This window comes from Rutidosis leptorrhynchoides, chromosome 10 (genome assembly GCF_046630445.1).
Source record: "Rutidosis leptorrhynchoides isolate AG116_Rl617_1_P2 chromosome 10, CSIRO_AGI_Rlap_v1, whole genome shotgun sequence".
Classification (NCBI taxonomy): Eukaryota; Viridiplantae; Streptophyta; class Magnoliopsida; order Asterales; family Asteraceae; genus Rutidosis; species Rutidosis leptorrhynchoides.
In genome coordinates, this window is record NC_092342.1 from 330,930,423 (window position 1) to 330,944,692 (window position 14,270).

The following is a 14,270-nucleotide window of genomic DNA, read 5'->3' on the forward strand; positions in this document are numbered from 1 at the left end:
CCTTGGATTCAAGAACAATACCCCGAACAATACCCAATATTTTCTTAGCTTAAAACGGTTTGAAACTCGAATTAAAAACACCCGCGTATATACCTTATTATTATTAAACTTAAATTATAAATTTTAATTATAATTATAATATAAATATAAGAAAGTATTGGTGTGTTACTTCGTCGAGCAAACTGACCTTTTATAATACTTTTCCATTTACTGTAGCTCATGCGATCGCATGAGTTTTCAGTGTTTTTGCCATGCGATCGCATGGCCGCTTTTTCCGTTTTTGTTTGCTAGTTCGTCGACATCAAACAGTGTTTACTGTAGCAAATAGTGAGCACTGTAGCAAAATACGGTTTCACTGTAGCAAATAGTGTTTTACTGCAGCAAAGTCGTTTTACAGTAGCAATGAGTGTTTTACTTGTACATCTTATAATATATATATATATATATATATATATATATATATATATATATATATATATATATATATATATATATATATATATATATATATATTTAAATAATATTAAATCATATAGAGAATTGGTTTAAATTAGTCGAAATTTTCCGGGTCATCACAAAACGCGCACCGAAAACGCCCTCTTAAAACGCGCGCCGGAAACGCTCGCCTAAAACGGGCGCCGAAAACGCCGGCAGAAAACGCGCACCGGAAACCTGCGCCAAAAACGCGCGCCGAAAACCGGCGCCGAAAAAGCGCGCCGAAAACGGGCGCCGAAAAAGCGCGCCGAAAACGGGTGCCGAGAACGCCCACCGGAAACGCCAGCCGAAAACGCCGGCCGGAGACGCTCGCCGAAAACGGGCGTCGGAAACGCCCGCCGAAATCGCGTTGAAAACGCCAGAAGAAAAAGCGCTGCGAAAACCGCGCCGAAAACGCACGCCGAAATCAAGTGCCAAAAATGCGCTAAGAAAACTCGCGCCCGAAAACGCGCTGCGAAAACGGGCGTCGAAAACGCGCGTCGAAAATGCGCGTCGAAATTTTACGACGAAAACGGGCATCGAAAACGTAGAACCCATTGGACCCGAACATAGGACCCGATAGACCCGTCACTTTTTCCTTGTGATATAAATAGTTCAATTTTTGACCCACAAGATTTCTTATCCTTTATAAACTCACACCCTAGACAAAATTTCATTCATCGTCCCTGAACTTTACATCGATTTTGACTCCCTGTCCTTTTTCTTTTTTTTTTGTGCATTCTTCGTCCCTAAACTATCAAAAGAGTACATCCCTCGTCCCCCCGTCTGCTTTCTGTCAAAATCTGCCGTTACCCCTTATCACGTACATGTCATGTGAGGGTATTTTTATCATTTTTGTATAAACCCCCAATTAAACATTTAAACCATAGTCACTATCTTCTCTCTAAAACCTTTCTCTCTAAAACTTTCATCTCTCTAAAACTTTCATTTACAATCACTGACTCAATTAAAAATCACCTAAATGGGTGTAATTGAAAATCAAATCATACCACAAGATCTTTAGGCAACCACATATTCAATCTCATATATCATTTCTCCTGTTAGGCAACCACATATTAAATCTTCATGGGGAACAGGCAATCGGATCTTCATGGGTTTTGAACCTTCGATTTTGGGTCTTCGATCAATTGCAAGGGATCTTCGAATTGGTTTTTGAGCCTTTGATTTGGTTCTTCGACTTAGGTCTTCTATCAATCTTCGATTTGGGTCTTCGATTTGGGTCTTTGATGATGAGGTTATTGAAGAAAAAGCAAGAATTTGCAGGTAGGTGATGAAAGAAAAAGTGAAAAAGAAATTTTGATTTAAGTTTTTGTCGAAAGTGTGTTTCGTTTATGAATTTTGATTGTAATTTAGTTAGGGTTTACTCGTATTTGTTTAGTTTGGATTTAATTAGATATTCGGGTTTATATTTTGTGATGAATGAGGGAGATGAAGCTTCAAGGTAAGTACTTTTATGAATTAGGGTTTCATGAACAGTGTAGGTGAAGAACTTTGCAGGTAAGTACTTTTATGAAGCTTCAAGGTAAGTACTTTTGTTCAATTTTGTTCTTCATTGTAGGTGAAGAACTTTCAAAATGGAGTTGGATCTCCGGGACAGTGTACGGAAGCGATGGATACTCCAAAAAAGAGGGCACACCCACAAAAGATAAATTTGTGTGTGATAATAATGAAATGGAGGAAGCGGATAAAGATTATTTTTATTGTTTATGTACCTGTTTACAGATGGTGAGGAAGGCATTGCATCTAAAGTCAAAATAGTTGGTATTGCTAATCAAGGTGTTTCTGAAATGATGATACCTCCTGATGTTGCCAATGCATTGTGGAGTCCTTATGAATTTTCTCGAAAGGTATATGACTAATCCAGGGTTTTTTCATTGGTTTGGTTACTTTGATAAAAAAAAAGGGATAGTTTCCGTTCAATTGGACGTTATTTTGTTGTGTTCTCTACTAAACTTATATGAAGTGGGACACCATTTCTACGATCGTAAGAAGGTGGTGGTGTACATTGAAGTGGACTGATTGTGGAATTAGCGAAATTGATGCTTTAACTAAACTCAAAACAAAGGGATGGATACTCGATTGTGGAATTAGCGCATTTGATGCTTGAAAAGAGATATGATATTTTTAATGGAATATTTGTAAATTTATTAGATTTAATCGTTTAATGTGGTTGGGATTTGAGTGTGTTTGTATTTGTATTTGGATTTGGATATGTTCATGTGTAACTTGAAGATAAAGATGAATTGAAGATGAATTGAGTACTTGTATTATGTGTTTTAGTAGTAGTATATTTTATTTGAGAAAGAAGATCAGTTTGGGAAAAAAAACATCAAAAAGACTAAAATACCCTCACATGACATGCACGTGATAAGGGGTAACGGCAGGTTTTGACAGAAAGTAGACGGGGGACGAGGAATGTACTCTTTTGATAGTTTAGGGACGAGGTATGCACAAAGAAAAAGAAAAAGGACAGGAAGTCAAAATCGATGTAAAGTTCAGGGACGAGGAATGAAATTTTGTCCGCACCCTACTAGACCTTAAAATTAAGATCCAATGAACCCATTTTTTAAATTGTGGGTTTGATTTGCCAGGGCATAATATAAACCTTAGAACCAGAACTAAAATCATACGGAGTACTAATTTATAAATTCTGATATTAAATAACAGTAAAATGACAGCTACAAACGGCGAATTCGTAATAATGACACCAGAAACAAAACAGATCCTTCACTAATCCATCATCCTTGACTACCTTCATCGTAACGGGTTCCCAAAAACCTTCAAACGATTTCAATCCGAATCTCGCATTCAGGTTTCTTTTTTTCTTTTATTTTTTTTATGCATTAATTAATTTATATTCATTTTGGGGAAATTGACACTGGGAACGTTCACAGACACATCTTAGAAATGGACTAACTCTGCCAATTTACATTTTTAGCATAATATATACAGTAATTTATTACACATAATAAGGTGCAATTTTATTTCAAGTGTTAAAATTATAAATATGGATGTGAAGCATGATACTAAAGAACTTATCCCCTCACTTTGTAAATATACAATTTATTTAAGTATTTAACATTCTAACGTAACTCTGTAGAAATTATGATGGGTATGTTTTAGCTATAGTCTGCGGTTAGTTTTCTGTAAACTTACAGTTTTACCCTGATAGGGATGTAGTTTGCAATGGAAGTAGTAGATAACTTTGTGAGATCATTTAAGATTCGAATACCATGTCAGAAACACGAGTTTGCAATATAGTTGAATTATATATTCCATATTTCTATTCACAAGCAGCAAAACTGTAGTCTGAGATTAAATTTAGGATTTGGAAGACTCTTTGTTTTTTAAGTATTTTATGTAGATTTTATGTTTGCTAATAGCTGCTGTCTCCCTCTTTTCTTAATAAAATTGTGTTTGGTTAATGCATCGGTGCGGTTTATGTTGGAAGCTTCGACGAGCCCAACACACCCACTATAGAGGACTTAGGCTATACTCACTCACTAGACCAACACTTTGACGTTGGTTAGCCTTTAATTTTATAAATCCTTAGTGCACAATAATATTTAGGCGACAGTGTCGACCATATATCATTCAGGCGGTATAACCGACCATATATCACTTAGGCGGCAGAGCCGACCATATAATAAAAATAACACAAGTGCACTAAGAACTCAAACACGAACTAAGGCTTAACCGGGAAACTTAACAAAGAACACTTTTATTAATACAAAAAAACAATTACAATATTATGGACTCAACTCACACTCTTACTTCTTCACAACTTCTTCTTCTAACTCTTCTTCACTTCTTACTTCTTCTCTACTTCACACTTCACTTACTCACCCCTTACACAAATGAACCCACCACTTATATTTATACTACTCCATGGAAGTTTCTAGAAACTAGATATTTCCATGGATATATAAATATCTAGATATTTTTATACATATAAATATCTAGATATTTCTTACACATATAAATATCTAGATTTTTCTATACATTTTAATATCTAGATATTTTTCATATACATATTAATATCTAGATATTTTACCCATATACATTTACTAATTCCATATTATTCTAAATTTGCATTGTATTTTAACACTCCCCCTCAATGCAAATTTTCTTCCAACGATGTCTTGCAGACTATTCCAAGTGCTTCTCTGAATTTTTCAAACTTTGGTTTACTTAGGCTCTTGGTGAATATATCTGCAACTTGTTCATCTGTCTTTGTTGGCACCATCTTGATCTCCCCTTCAAGGACCTTCTCGCGTACATAGTGATAGTGCACTTCTATATGTTTTGTTCTTGCATGAAAGACTGGATTTTCTGCTAGACGTATAGCTGATAAGTTATCGCAGAAAAGCTCTACTTGATAGTCTGTTGATTGATGAAGATCTTCCATTAGTTGTTTCAACCATGTAATTTCTTGTGTTGCTGATGCTGCCGATCGATATTCTGCTTCGGTGCTTGATAAGGATACAGTTGGTTGTCTCTTGCTGCACCATGATATTACTCCCGATCCAAGACTAAACATGTATCCAGTTGTTGATCGTCGTGTATCATAGTCTCCAGCATAATCGGCGTCACAATATCCAGTCACGTGACATTCTTTTGTTTTCTTGTATAAAATACCAAAGTTAATAGTGCCTTTAACATACCTTAAGATGCGTCGTACAACATCAAGGTGAGGCTTCTTCGGATTGCTCATGTATCGACTAACCACTCCAACTGCATAAGATATATCTGGCCGGCTTAGTGTGAGATAAATAAGACTTCCGACCATCTTTCGATACATGGTAACATCTTGAAGACTTTTTCCTTCATCTGCTCGTAGTTTTGTATTCGGATCCATCGGAGTTGAGATAGGTTTGCAATTAAGCATTCCGTACTTTTGTAAAAGATCTCGCGCATATTTTCGTTGTCCCAGAAATAATCCTTCTCTTTTCTGCTCTATTTCGAGTCCAAGAAAATGTTTGAGTTCTCCAAGCTCCTTCATATGAAATCTGATAGACAGATTCTCTCTTGTTCTTTGGATCTCCTCATAGTGATCTCCCGTGATGATTAAGTCATCCACATATACTAGCACTATGGCTAGTTTTCCTTGATCTTGTTTCACAAATAAACTAGAATCTGAAGGAGCAACTGTGAAACCACTTTTTACTAAAAACTCGCCAATCTTCCCGTACCAAGCTCTTGGAGCCTGCTTCAAGCCGTATAGTGCTTTCTTTAATTTGCAGACATGGTCAGGATGGGACTTGTTCTCAAAGCCTCTTGGTTGCTCCATATAAATTTCTTTGTCAAGTTCTCCATGTAAGAAAGCGTTCTTGACATCCATCTGCCACAGCTTCCAAGATTTGCTAGCGGCTAAAGCTAGTAGAGCTCGAATTGTTGTGATCTTCGCCACTGGACTAAACGTTTCTTCATAATCCAGCCCATATTGTTGAGAAAAACCTCTAGCAACAAGTCGAGCTTTATACCTTTCAATGGAGCCATCTGATCGAGTCTTCACCTTGTAAACCCATTTACAAGATATTGGTTTTACATCTTTTGGCTTTGGAACTAAACTCCATGTCTGGTTTTCTTTTAATGCATTAATTTCTTCTTCCATTGCTTTCCGCCATTCTTGACTTTGTGCTGCTTCTTCATAAGTGGAAGGCTCAATAGGTATTGATTCATCCACATGAGCAGCATTGGCATACCTCGGATTAGGTTGCCTCGGCCTTGTTGATCTCCGTAATTCTTGCACATGCTCCTCGGCATCCATTTGGCTTGGACGAACCTCTTCGGATGTAGATTGATGTACCCCAGTTTTCCATGGACTCGTTTCCTTAGAGTACGATCCATCTCCTTCTTTAATTGGATCCGATATGTGCTCTTTATGTTTTTCTTTCTCTTCTGGAACTTCTTCTAATCCATGAGATTCTGGAAGCTCTATCTTTTGAGATGACCACCATGAAGAAGCTTCATCAAATACCACATTTCTTGAAGTATGACACTTCCCAGTATTTGGATCACATCTCCATCCTTTTCTTGATTCATCATAACCGACAAAAATGCACCGAATTGCCTTCTTATCAAATTTGCTTCGTAGATGATCTGGTACGAAGACGTAGCATACACATCCAAAAACCTTGAGATGGTTGACGGTTGGCTTGATCTTCCATAATCTTTCATATGGTGAAATATATCCCAACTTTGTTTGTGGGAGTCTGTTAATCACGTATGAAGCCGTCCTCATACATTCGGCCCAAAATCTTCCTGGTACATTCTTACCATGAAGCATACTTCGACAGGTTTCAGCAAGATGACGATTCTTACGTTCTGTCACTCCATTCTGTTGTGGAGTATTAGGGCAAGTTAATTGCCTTCTGATCTTGTGCTTCTCAAGATAGATATTGAACTCGGTTGATAAATATTCTCCTCCATTATCTGTGCGTAAGCACCTAATCTTATTATTAAGCTCACTTTCTATCTTCTTCTTGAACTCTTTAAACTTCTGAAAAGTCTCCGACTTTTCCTTCATGAAGTAAACCCAGACATACCTTGAGAAGTCATCAATGAATGTCACCATATACTTCATTCCTTCAAGTGATGTTTGTTTCACTGGGCCGAAGACATCTGAGTGTATTAGCTCTAGTGGTGTCTTGGACTGATGCGCTGACTCCTTGAATGGCAATTGGTGAGCTTTGCCAAATTGACATCCAGCACATATTGTATCTGTTCGGATATCAATTTGAGGAAGCCCATTTACTATGCGTTTCACCATCATCTCCTTTAACTTATTGTATCCCACATGCCCAAGACGTTCATGCCACAGATCAGCCTTCTCATTCTTTCGAGTCTTATCCACATATGCTGTTTCAGCAGATAGTACATAGACCGACTCTATTCTTTTTCCTTGCATAATTGGATTGCCAACCACCTTCACTCTCTTGAATACAGACACATCTTCTGGTCCAAAGAGCACATAATTTCCTTCTGCTGTCAATTGTGGTACTGACAGTAAATTCTTCTTTAGGCCAGGGACAAGATACACCTTCTCGAGATGGAGCTTATGAGAGTCACCTTCACTTGGAATTATTGTCTTTTCAATGTGAGAAATAGACAACCTTGAATTGTTGGCTGTCACGACTCTTTTTCCTTTGTAATCCTCCATTTCTTGCAGCTTCGTCTCATCATTGGTCATATGATTTGAGCACCCAGAATCGATGATCCAATCATCTTTGTAGTTTATTTTTGACTTTAAAGTTGTTGTAAGAGCTTGATCATCTATGTCAGCTTCAACAGAGAGTTCAGCTTCTGCATCCCATGTTTCCTCATTAATGGTTGCTTCGAATGTGACCTCTTTCTTCTCATCTCTTGTGGCGGCCACATTTCCTTCGAAAGTTCGCCTTTTGGGGAATCTACAATCTCGAGCAAAATGACCCTTCTTGCCACAATTGAAGCATTCACCATTCTTTCTCTTATCATTTTCCCCGTATTGTTGGCGATGATCTCTTCTTCCTTGTTGAGCTCCCCCTGAAGCGTTGCCTTTTGATTTTGGGTGACCCTTCCACCCATATGTCTTACTTTCTTTCATCGCCTCTTGTCTTCGAGATGTTGCTTTCTTTTTATTGGTGAAGAGTGCATCTTCTCCGTCTTTTACGGTTACTTCATTCATCTGCTTGGCTAATGCCTCTTGGTTAGCCAATAAATTCTCCAGCTCTATTAATGATGGTTGAGTAGGCCATCCTCTCACAGCGGCTATAAATCCATTATACTCGGATCTTAAGCCGTGGATGATAATTCTCTTCATCCTTGCATCACTCACTTTCTCTTCAGGGGCAAGTTGAGATATCTCACGGCAAATAGATTTCACCTTGGTGAAATACTGAGAAATAGATAGACTTCCTTGTGAGATACCTGCGAGCTCATTTTCCAAGAGCTGGAGTCGTGCTTCATTCTTCTTTGAAAATAATTTTTCAAAAGTTTCCCAAGCTGCCTTTGGTGTTTTCTCGTCACGGATGTGCTCCAATAGATCCTCCTCGATTGTAGTCTTCAATATAAATAAAGCCTTCCCGGCCTTGATGTTCCATTTTCTCAAGGCTTCGGCATTTTCTTTCGGTGGAGGCGTTGTGTCACTGCCAGCAACTATTTCCCATAAATCCTGTCCTTGTAGGTAGGATTCTATACAAGTCCGCCAATAACCATAGTTGTGGTTATTGAGACTCTTGATTCCACTGCTCGTACTTGCAAGATCTGCCATCATGACGTCCAACGTCCAATAAGCTTGGTCCCTGACCGATGAGCTTTCACAGTTCCTAACTGTGCTCCGACAGAATCTCCCTTAGAGCCTTGGTGAAAACAAGTCGATGTAAACGTCCAACGTTTACCGATGAGTACCTCCACTAGCAATGGTCCCGGACGACCCGCTCTGATACCAATTGTTGGAAGCTTCGACGAGCCCAACACACCCACTATAGAGGACTTAGGCTATACTCACTCACTAGACCAACACTTTGACGTTGGTTAGCCTTTAATTTTATAAATCCTTAGTGCACAATAATATTTAGGCGACAGTGTCGACCATATATCATTCAGGCGGTATAACCGACCATATATCACTTAGGCGGCAGAGCCGACCATATAATAAAAATAACACAAGTGCACTAAGAACTCAAACACGAACTAAGGCTTAACCGGGAAACTTAACAAAGAACACTTTTATTAATACAAAAAAACAATTACAATATTATGGACTCAACTCACACTCTTACTTCTTCACAACTTCTTCTTCTAACTCTTCTTCACTTCTTACTTCTTCTCTACTTCACACTTCACTTACTCACCCCTTACACAAATGAACCCACCACCTATATTTATACTACTCCATGGAAGTTTCTAGAAACTAGATATTTCCATGGATATATAAATATGTAGATATTTTTATACATATAAATATCTAGATATTTCTTACACATATAAATATCTAGATTTTTCTATACATTTTAATATCTAGATATTTTTCATATACATATTAATATCTAGATATTTTACCCATATACATTTACTAATTCCATATTATTCTAAATTTGCATTGTATTTTAACAGTTTATAGCTGACTATGAAACGTTGATGATTTTGCTTTTAATGCAGAATGACACATGGAAAGCTTCGTCTGCTAATTTAGAGGACATCTATTGCAAATACGTAAATGCATGGTAAGATGGCACAAACAATCATTTTCTTTTATTTTTCGCCTTTCTTTTAATGAATACCTTGATTGATCATAATTCAATAAATCATATACTGTAATTAATATGAACAATTATAGATATAAGTTTTATGATGTGAATGATGGATTTTGTGTTATGCAGTCGACAAACTGAAGATAATGTAGTTGTTGAAACTGAAACTAAAGTAAAAAAGAAGAAAAACAAACATGAGTTGGTTTCTGGTGATGAAAATAAAGAAACAAAAGCGGATTTTTTGGAGAAGCCTATAGACGATACTACAAATGGATTAGAGGTAAAGGAATCAAAGAAAAAAAAACAAACATAAGAAGATAAATAGCAATGAAAAAGAGGTATCTACTAAAGAAAATGAAAATGTTCAACTAGAAGTGGCTAATGAAGAACAAAAAAGTTGTAAGAAAAGGAAAAGATTGGTGTCTGATGAAAACGAGCATCAGTCTGCAAAGATTGAAATTAATCAAATTGTTAATGAAAGTGATGCACATGTAACGTCTGATAAAAAAGGATCTGAGAAACCGGAGATGAATGGAGGAATTAAGAAATCGGGGAAAAAGCAACGTACTGATTCAGCAGAGGTTTGTGTAATTGTGTTACCATGTCCTTTTTTTTTTGTAATTTTATAAAAATCAGTTGTGATTCTAATGAAGCTCATTGAAATAGTGATTTACTGACCTCTAAAAAAATAGAATTTTCTGTAGGTTTGATTTATATGAATAATGAATATTTTATAATGCATTTCAAAGGGTGAAAATTGATCAAGTAGAATTTGCTCATGAGAAATTACAAGATAATTCCTACTGGGCCAAGGTATGATTTTTTTTATTATTATTACATACATAATATTGGTAGGACCCATGAAATGAAAATCTATTATGTTCTAATGTTAAAACTGTACACTGCAGGATGGTGCAGATATTGGATATGGTGCTAAAGCGCAAGAAGTTCTTGGTCAAGTAGTATGTATTGGCATCTTGGGGTTTTTATACATACATGCTTGATGGTATTATGGATGTTAGATATAGATACAGATATAGAAAGTTGCTAAACTCAGTATTTAATTTAGGGACTTTCGTCACGAGAAGACAAAAAAGAAGCGTGGAAGCTACAGAGGAGGTCAAATAGATTTGCAATCTCACTCGATAAAGTTTAATAACTCTGACGAAGAGTGATTTGCTAAGGTCATGGTTTCAGACTTTCAGTCATCTCTTTTGAAGCACTCCTTATTGTTGTTCCATTCTTGTGCCATCTTATCAACCATATGATGAAGATTCAAGTTAAATCTTACTTATCTTGTATCCATCGCAAATTTTGATCCAGATTTAAGTGTAATTTTACCTATCCAAATTGTTTTTACCAATATTTCCTTTGTTATCCTGATGATTATGCATGCAGACTCTTTGTGGTCGATTTGTTCGCGGTTAGAAAATGAAATCATACAAAGTTGAACTTTCGGGTATCATTAAGATCTATGTAGGTTTTGGGCTTATGGTCAATTAAGATTTTGTGCTCTTATGAGCCTTGAGCAGTTAGGCAATGCTAAAATTGGTTTAAAGAATAAAGTTGCAACCAAATAATTAATGCTCTAGTTTAAGAAGATACCTAGAGGTTATTGTATTAATTAGGTTTTTGTTATACATCACCCACCAAGGGTGATGATATTTCCACTTGATTTTTTTATAAATTCACTAAAGTAGTGCATCTTTTTATTGTATAATACAAACTGTTATGCATGTTTTTTCCTTAGCTTCGTGTTGTTATACTTTTGTCGCATGTTTTTTGCTATTCAATTGTTTCTTCACCCTGTTGGTGAGTATATTGTATAGGACTCTTGTTATGTCACATGTGCGCGTGCGCGGTTGTTTTGTTGATTAGAGTTGGTTTTTGGGTTACTTTTGTTTGAATTGTAATTACCTATTATCTAATTATCTATCTACGGATTCGTTATTAATTTTATTGATTTTTCATCGGTTTAAAAATAGAATTTTCTTTATATATATTAATAAATATATCTATTATATACTAAAAAGACAAAATTACACGAATAGTCCTTATGGTTTGCTCAAAATCACATGGATAGTCTAAACTTGATTTTTTCAACTAAATAGTCCAGAGACTTATTTCCAGATAGTCCAATTTCTTCATGTCCTAATAGTCAGTGGCGGATCCAGGAATTTATAATGATGGGGGCGAAAAAACTACATCATCAACAATAATTTAAAACAAACTAACTTCACTATTAAGCATGTTCAAAACAGGTTCAAAACCACCCAATTACTATCAAAAAACTGCATGGATTCTACAAAAAAAAAAAAAAAAACATGAATTCTACCAAATCAAACTGCACAAAATATGTCCATTAACTACACTTTTCCTTTACGAAACGCATATTCTGGAAACGTTGAATCACATCTTCATCTTTAACATTGGCGAGAGCTTCGATTCGATCAGATGCAAAATTGATGACCTAAATAATAAAGAAGGTGAAGTCCAATGTCGCTTATTTAAAACAGTTAATTGATGAAGAAGTGAATTTGGGCCAGGGGCAAAACTCTGGCTATTATTTAAAAAAAAAATTGCTAGTTGGGCCTTAAATTGGACCCGGGTCATCTGACCCCATATGCACCTTATTGGCACCGCGCGTGCTAATAGTAAGATGTTGTTAGATACGCAGATGAGGGTAGTTTTGTCCATTTGCACTAAATATTGTGCATGAAATTAAATTAAGTAAATAAGAAAGATTAAATTGTAAAATGCTTGTAGCATATTCATCTTCATCCCCATTTTTTCAAAACCTAATTAAACCAATTCAAGCCCTTACTCCTAACACTTCAATTCTTCATCATCATCCCAAAATCAAAATGAAACCAAATCAAAAAATAAAAAACAATACTATATCTTTGTAGCTCAAATGCATTGCATAAAATGGTTTTATATTTTCATTTACGATCTAAAACAAACCAAAAAACCCAGAGCCATTTCATCTTCATCTTGAATCAAGGTTTACTCTATAAGCCATGATTTCACAGTAACCAACAAAATAAAAATGAGAACTTGCATATACAAAGCTATATCAGAATTGCAACGAATTCGAAATCTGGAACACCACTTCGTCGCCGGAATTTCATAAGTCTGTCAGAACTTCACGAATCTCAAAGAAATAGTCACCGGAGATGGATGTTTTGACCTGTTACAATATCCCAATGGCTTTAGTATCATCCCGCCCAAAAAACTTTTTTTAAAGAAGCTATTGGCGCGATTGGAATAAACCGCTTACGTCTTTTTAACCTTCACCAAAATCAACTTAAATCAAAATAATTCTAAATAATCTTGTTCAACTCTGTAGGATCGTTTAAGGTCCACCACCATGTACAACATATAAGCTCATGAGTTTCACTTTTCTCAAAAATCAATTGGTGATAGAGGGAGGTTCCCATAAGCTTATATATGCACATTTGTTTCTTTCACTTTCCGATGTGGGACACAATGAATCGATTAGCTCCAACAATCACCCCCTTAATCGATTCATTCCACGCTACTTCCACGGACACGTTCAATACCATCTCGACTCTTCCCGGACACCCGACCTCCTCCTCGGTCACGTCCATAGTCATCTCGGTTTGAACCTCCGCTACCATTCTGCACCGTCCACACATCTAGGCTATAACCAGGCTCGGATACCATTTGTTGGATCGATTTAGGTCCACTAACATGCCATGCATATAAGCTCATGAGTCCCTCATTTCTCTAAAACCAATTGGTGATAGAGGGAGGTTCCCATAAGTTTTTTTTTTTTTTTTTTTATATGCACATTCGTTTATTTCACTTTCCGATTTGAGACACAATGAATCGATTAGCTCCAACAAACTCCTCCCCATATCTTCTTTAGATCTTGAATGTTATGTAGTGTCTTTCTTGCTAAATATAATAGACATTAGTAGCAGCACTAGTCTATTAATAATATGTCATATATATTATTAGTACATGGGTAATGAGATAACCCATGAATAATATCCTATAAGTGATCTGGAATACCTTTAAACAACATTTTGGACTTCATATTCGTCCGGACTTTAATTCTATAAAGGTGGTGTATCCACCATCATTTTTACTTCGTCCAATATAAATTATGCATTAATTTGTTGTACTGTACAATCTATTAGACCATTTGTAATGGTGTGCTATGTTGTGGGGTGGTGTTGTGAGTTATTTGATGATTAGGATGTGTTGTGGGAGAGAGTGGAGTAGTGGTGGTGTTGAAAGTTGGTGTTGTGGGTTGGTGTTGTGGTAGTGGAATGCTGATGTGGCATTTATTTTTGTATTTTCCTGTTTTATTTTATTTTTTTAACTTATTATTATTATTTAATGTAATAAAATTAAATTTAAAAAAAAAATTGAATTGCAACGGCTAGAAACTACTCGTGCAATATAAGTGCGGGGACGAGGGACTCGTGAACTACTCGCCTCTCCTTCTACTTCTTCTTCCTCTTCTTCCCATAAACTGTTAACGAACGTAACAATTTTTTCATCATCCGAATC

The 14,270-nt window shown here is 36.3% G+C and overlaps 1 pseudogene; it reads left to right on the top strand.

Annotated features, from left to right (window-relative positions):
- Positions 1-1,914: 1,914 nt before the first annotated feature.
- LOC139871353 (uncharacterized) lies at positions 1,915-10,903 on the top strand (annotated as a pseudogene).
- Positions 10,904-14,270: the final 3,367 nt, after the last annotated feature.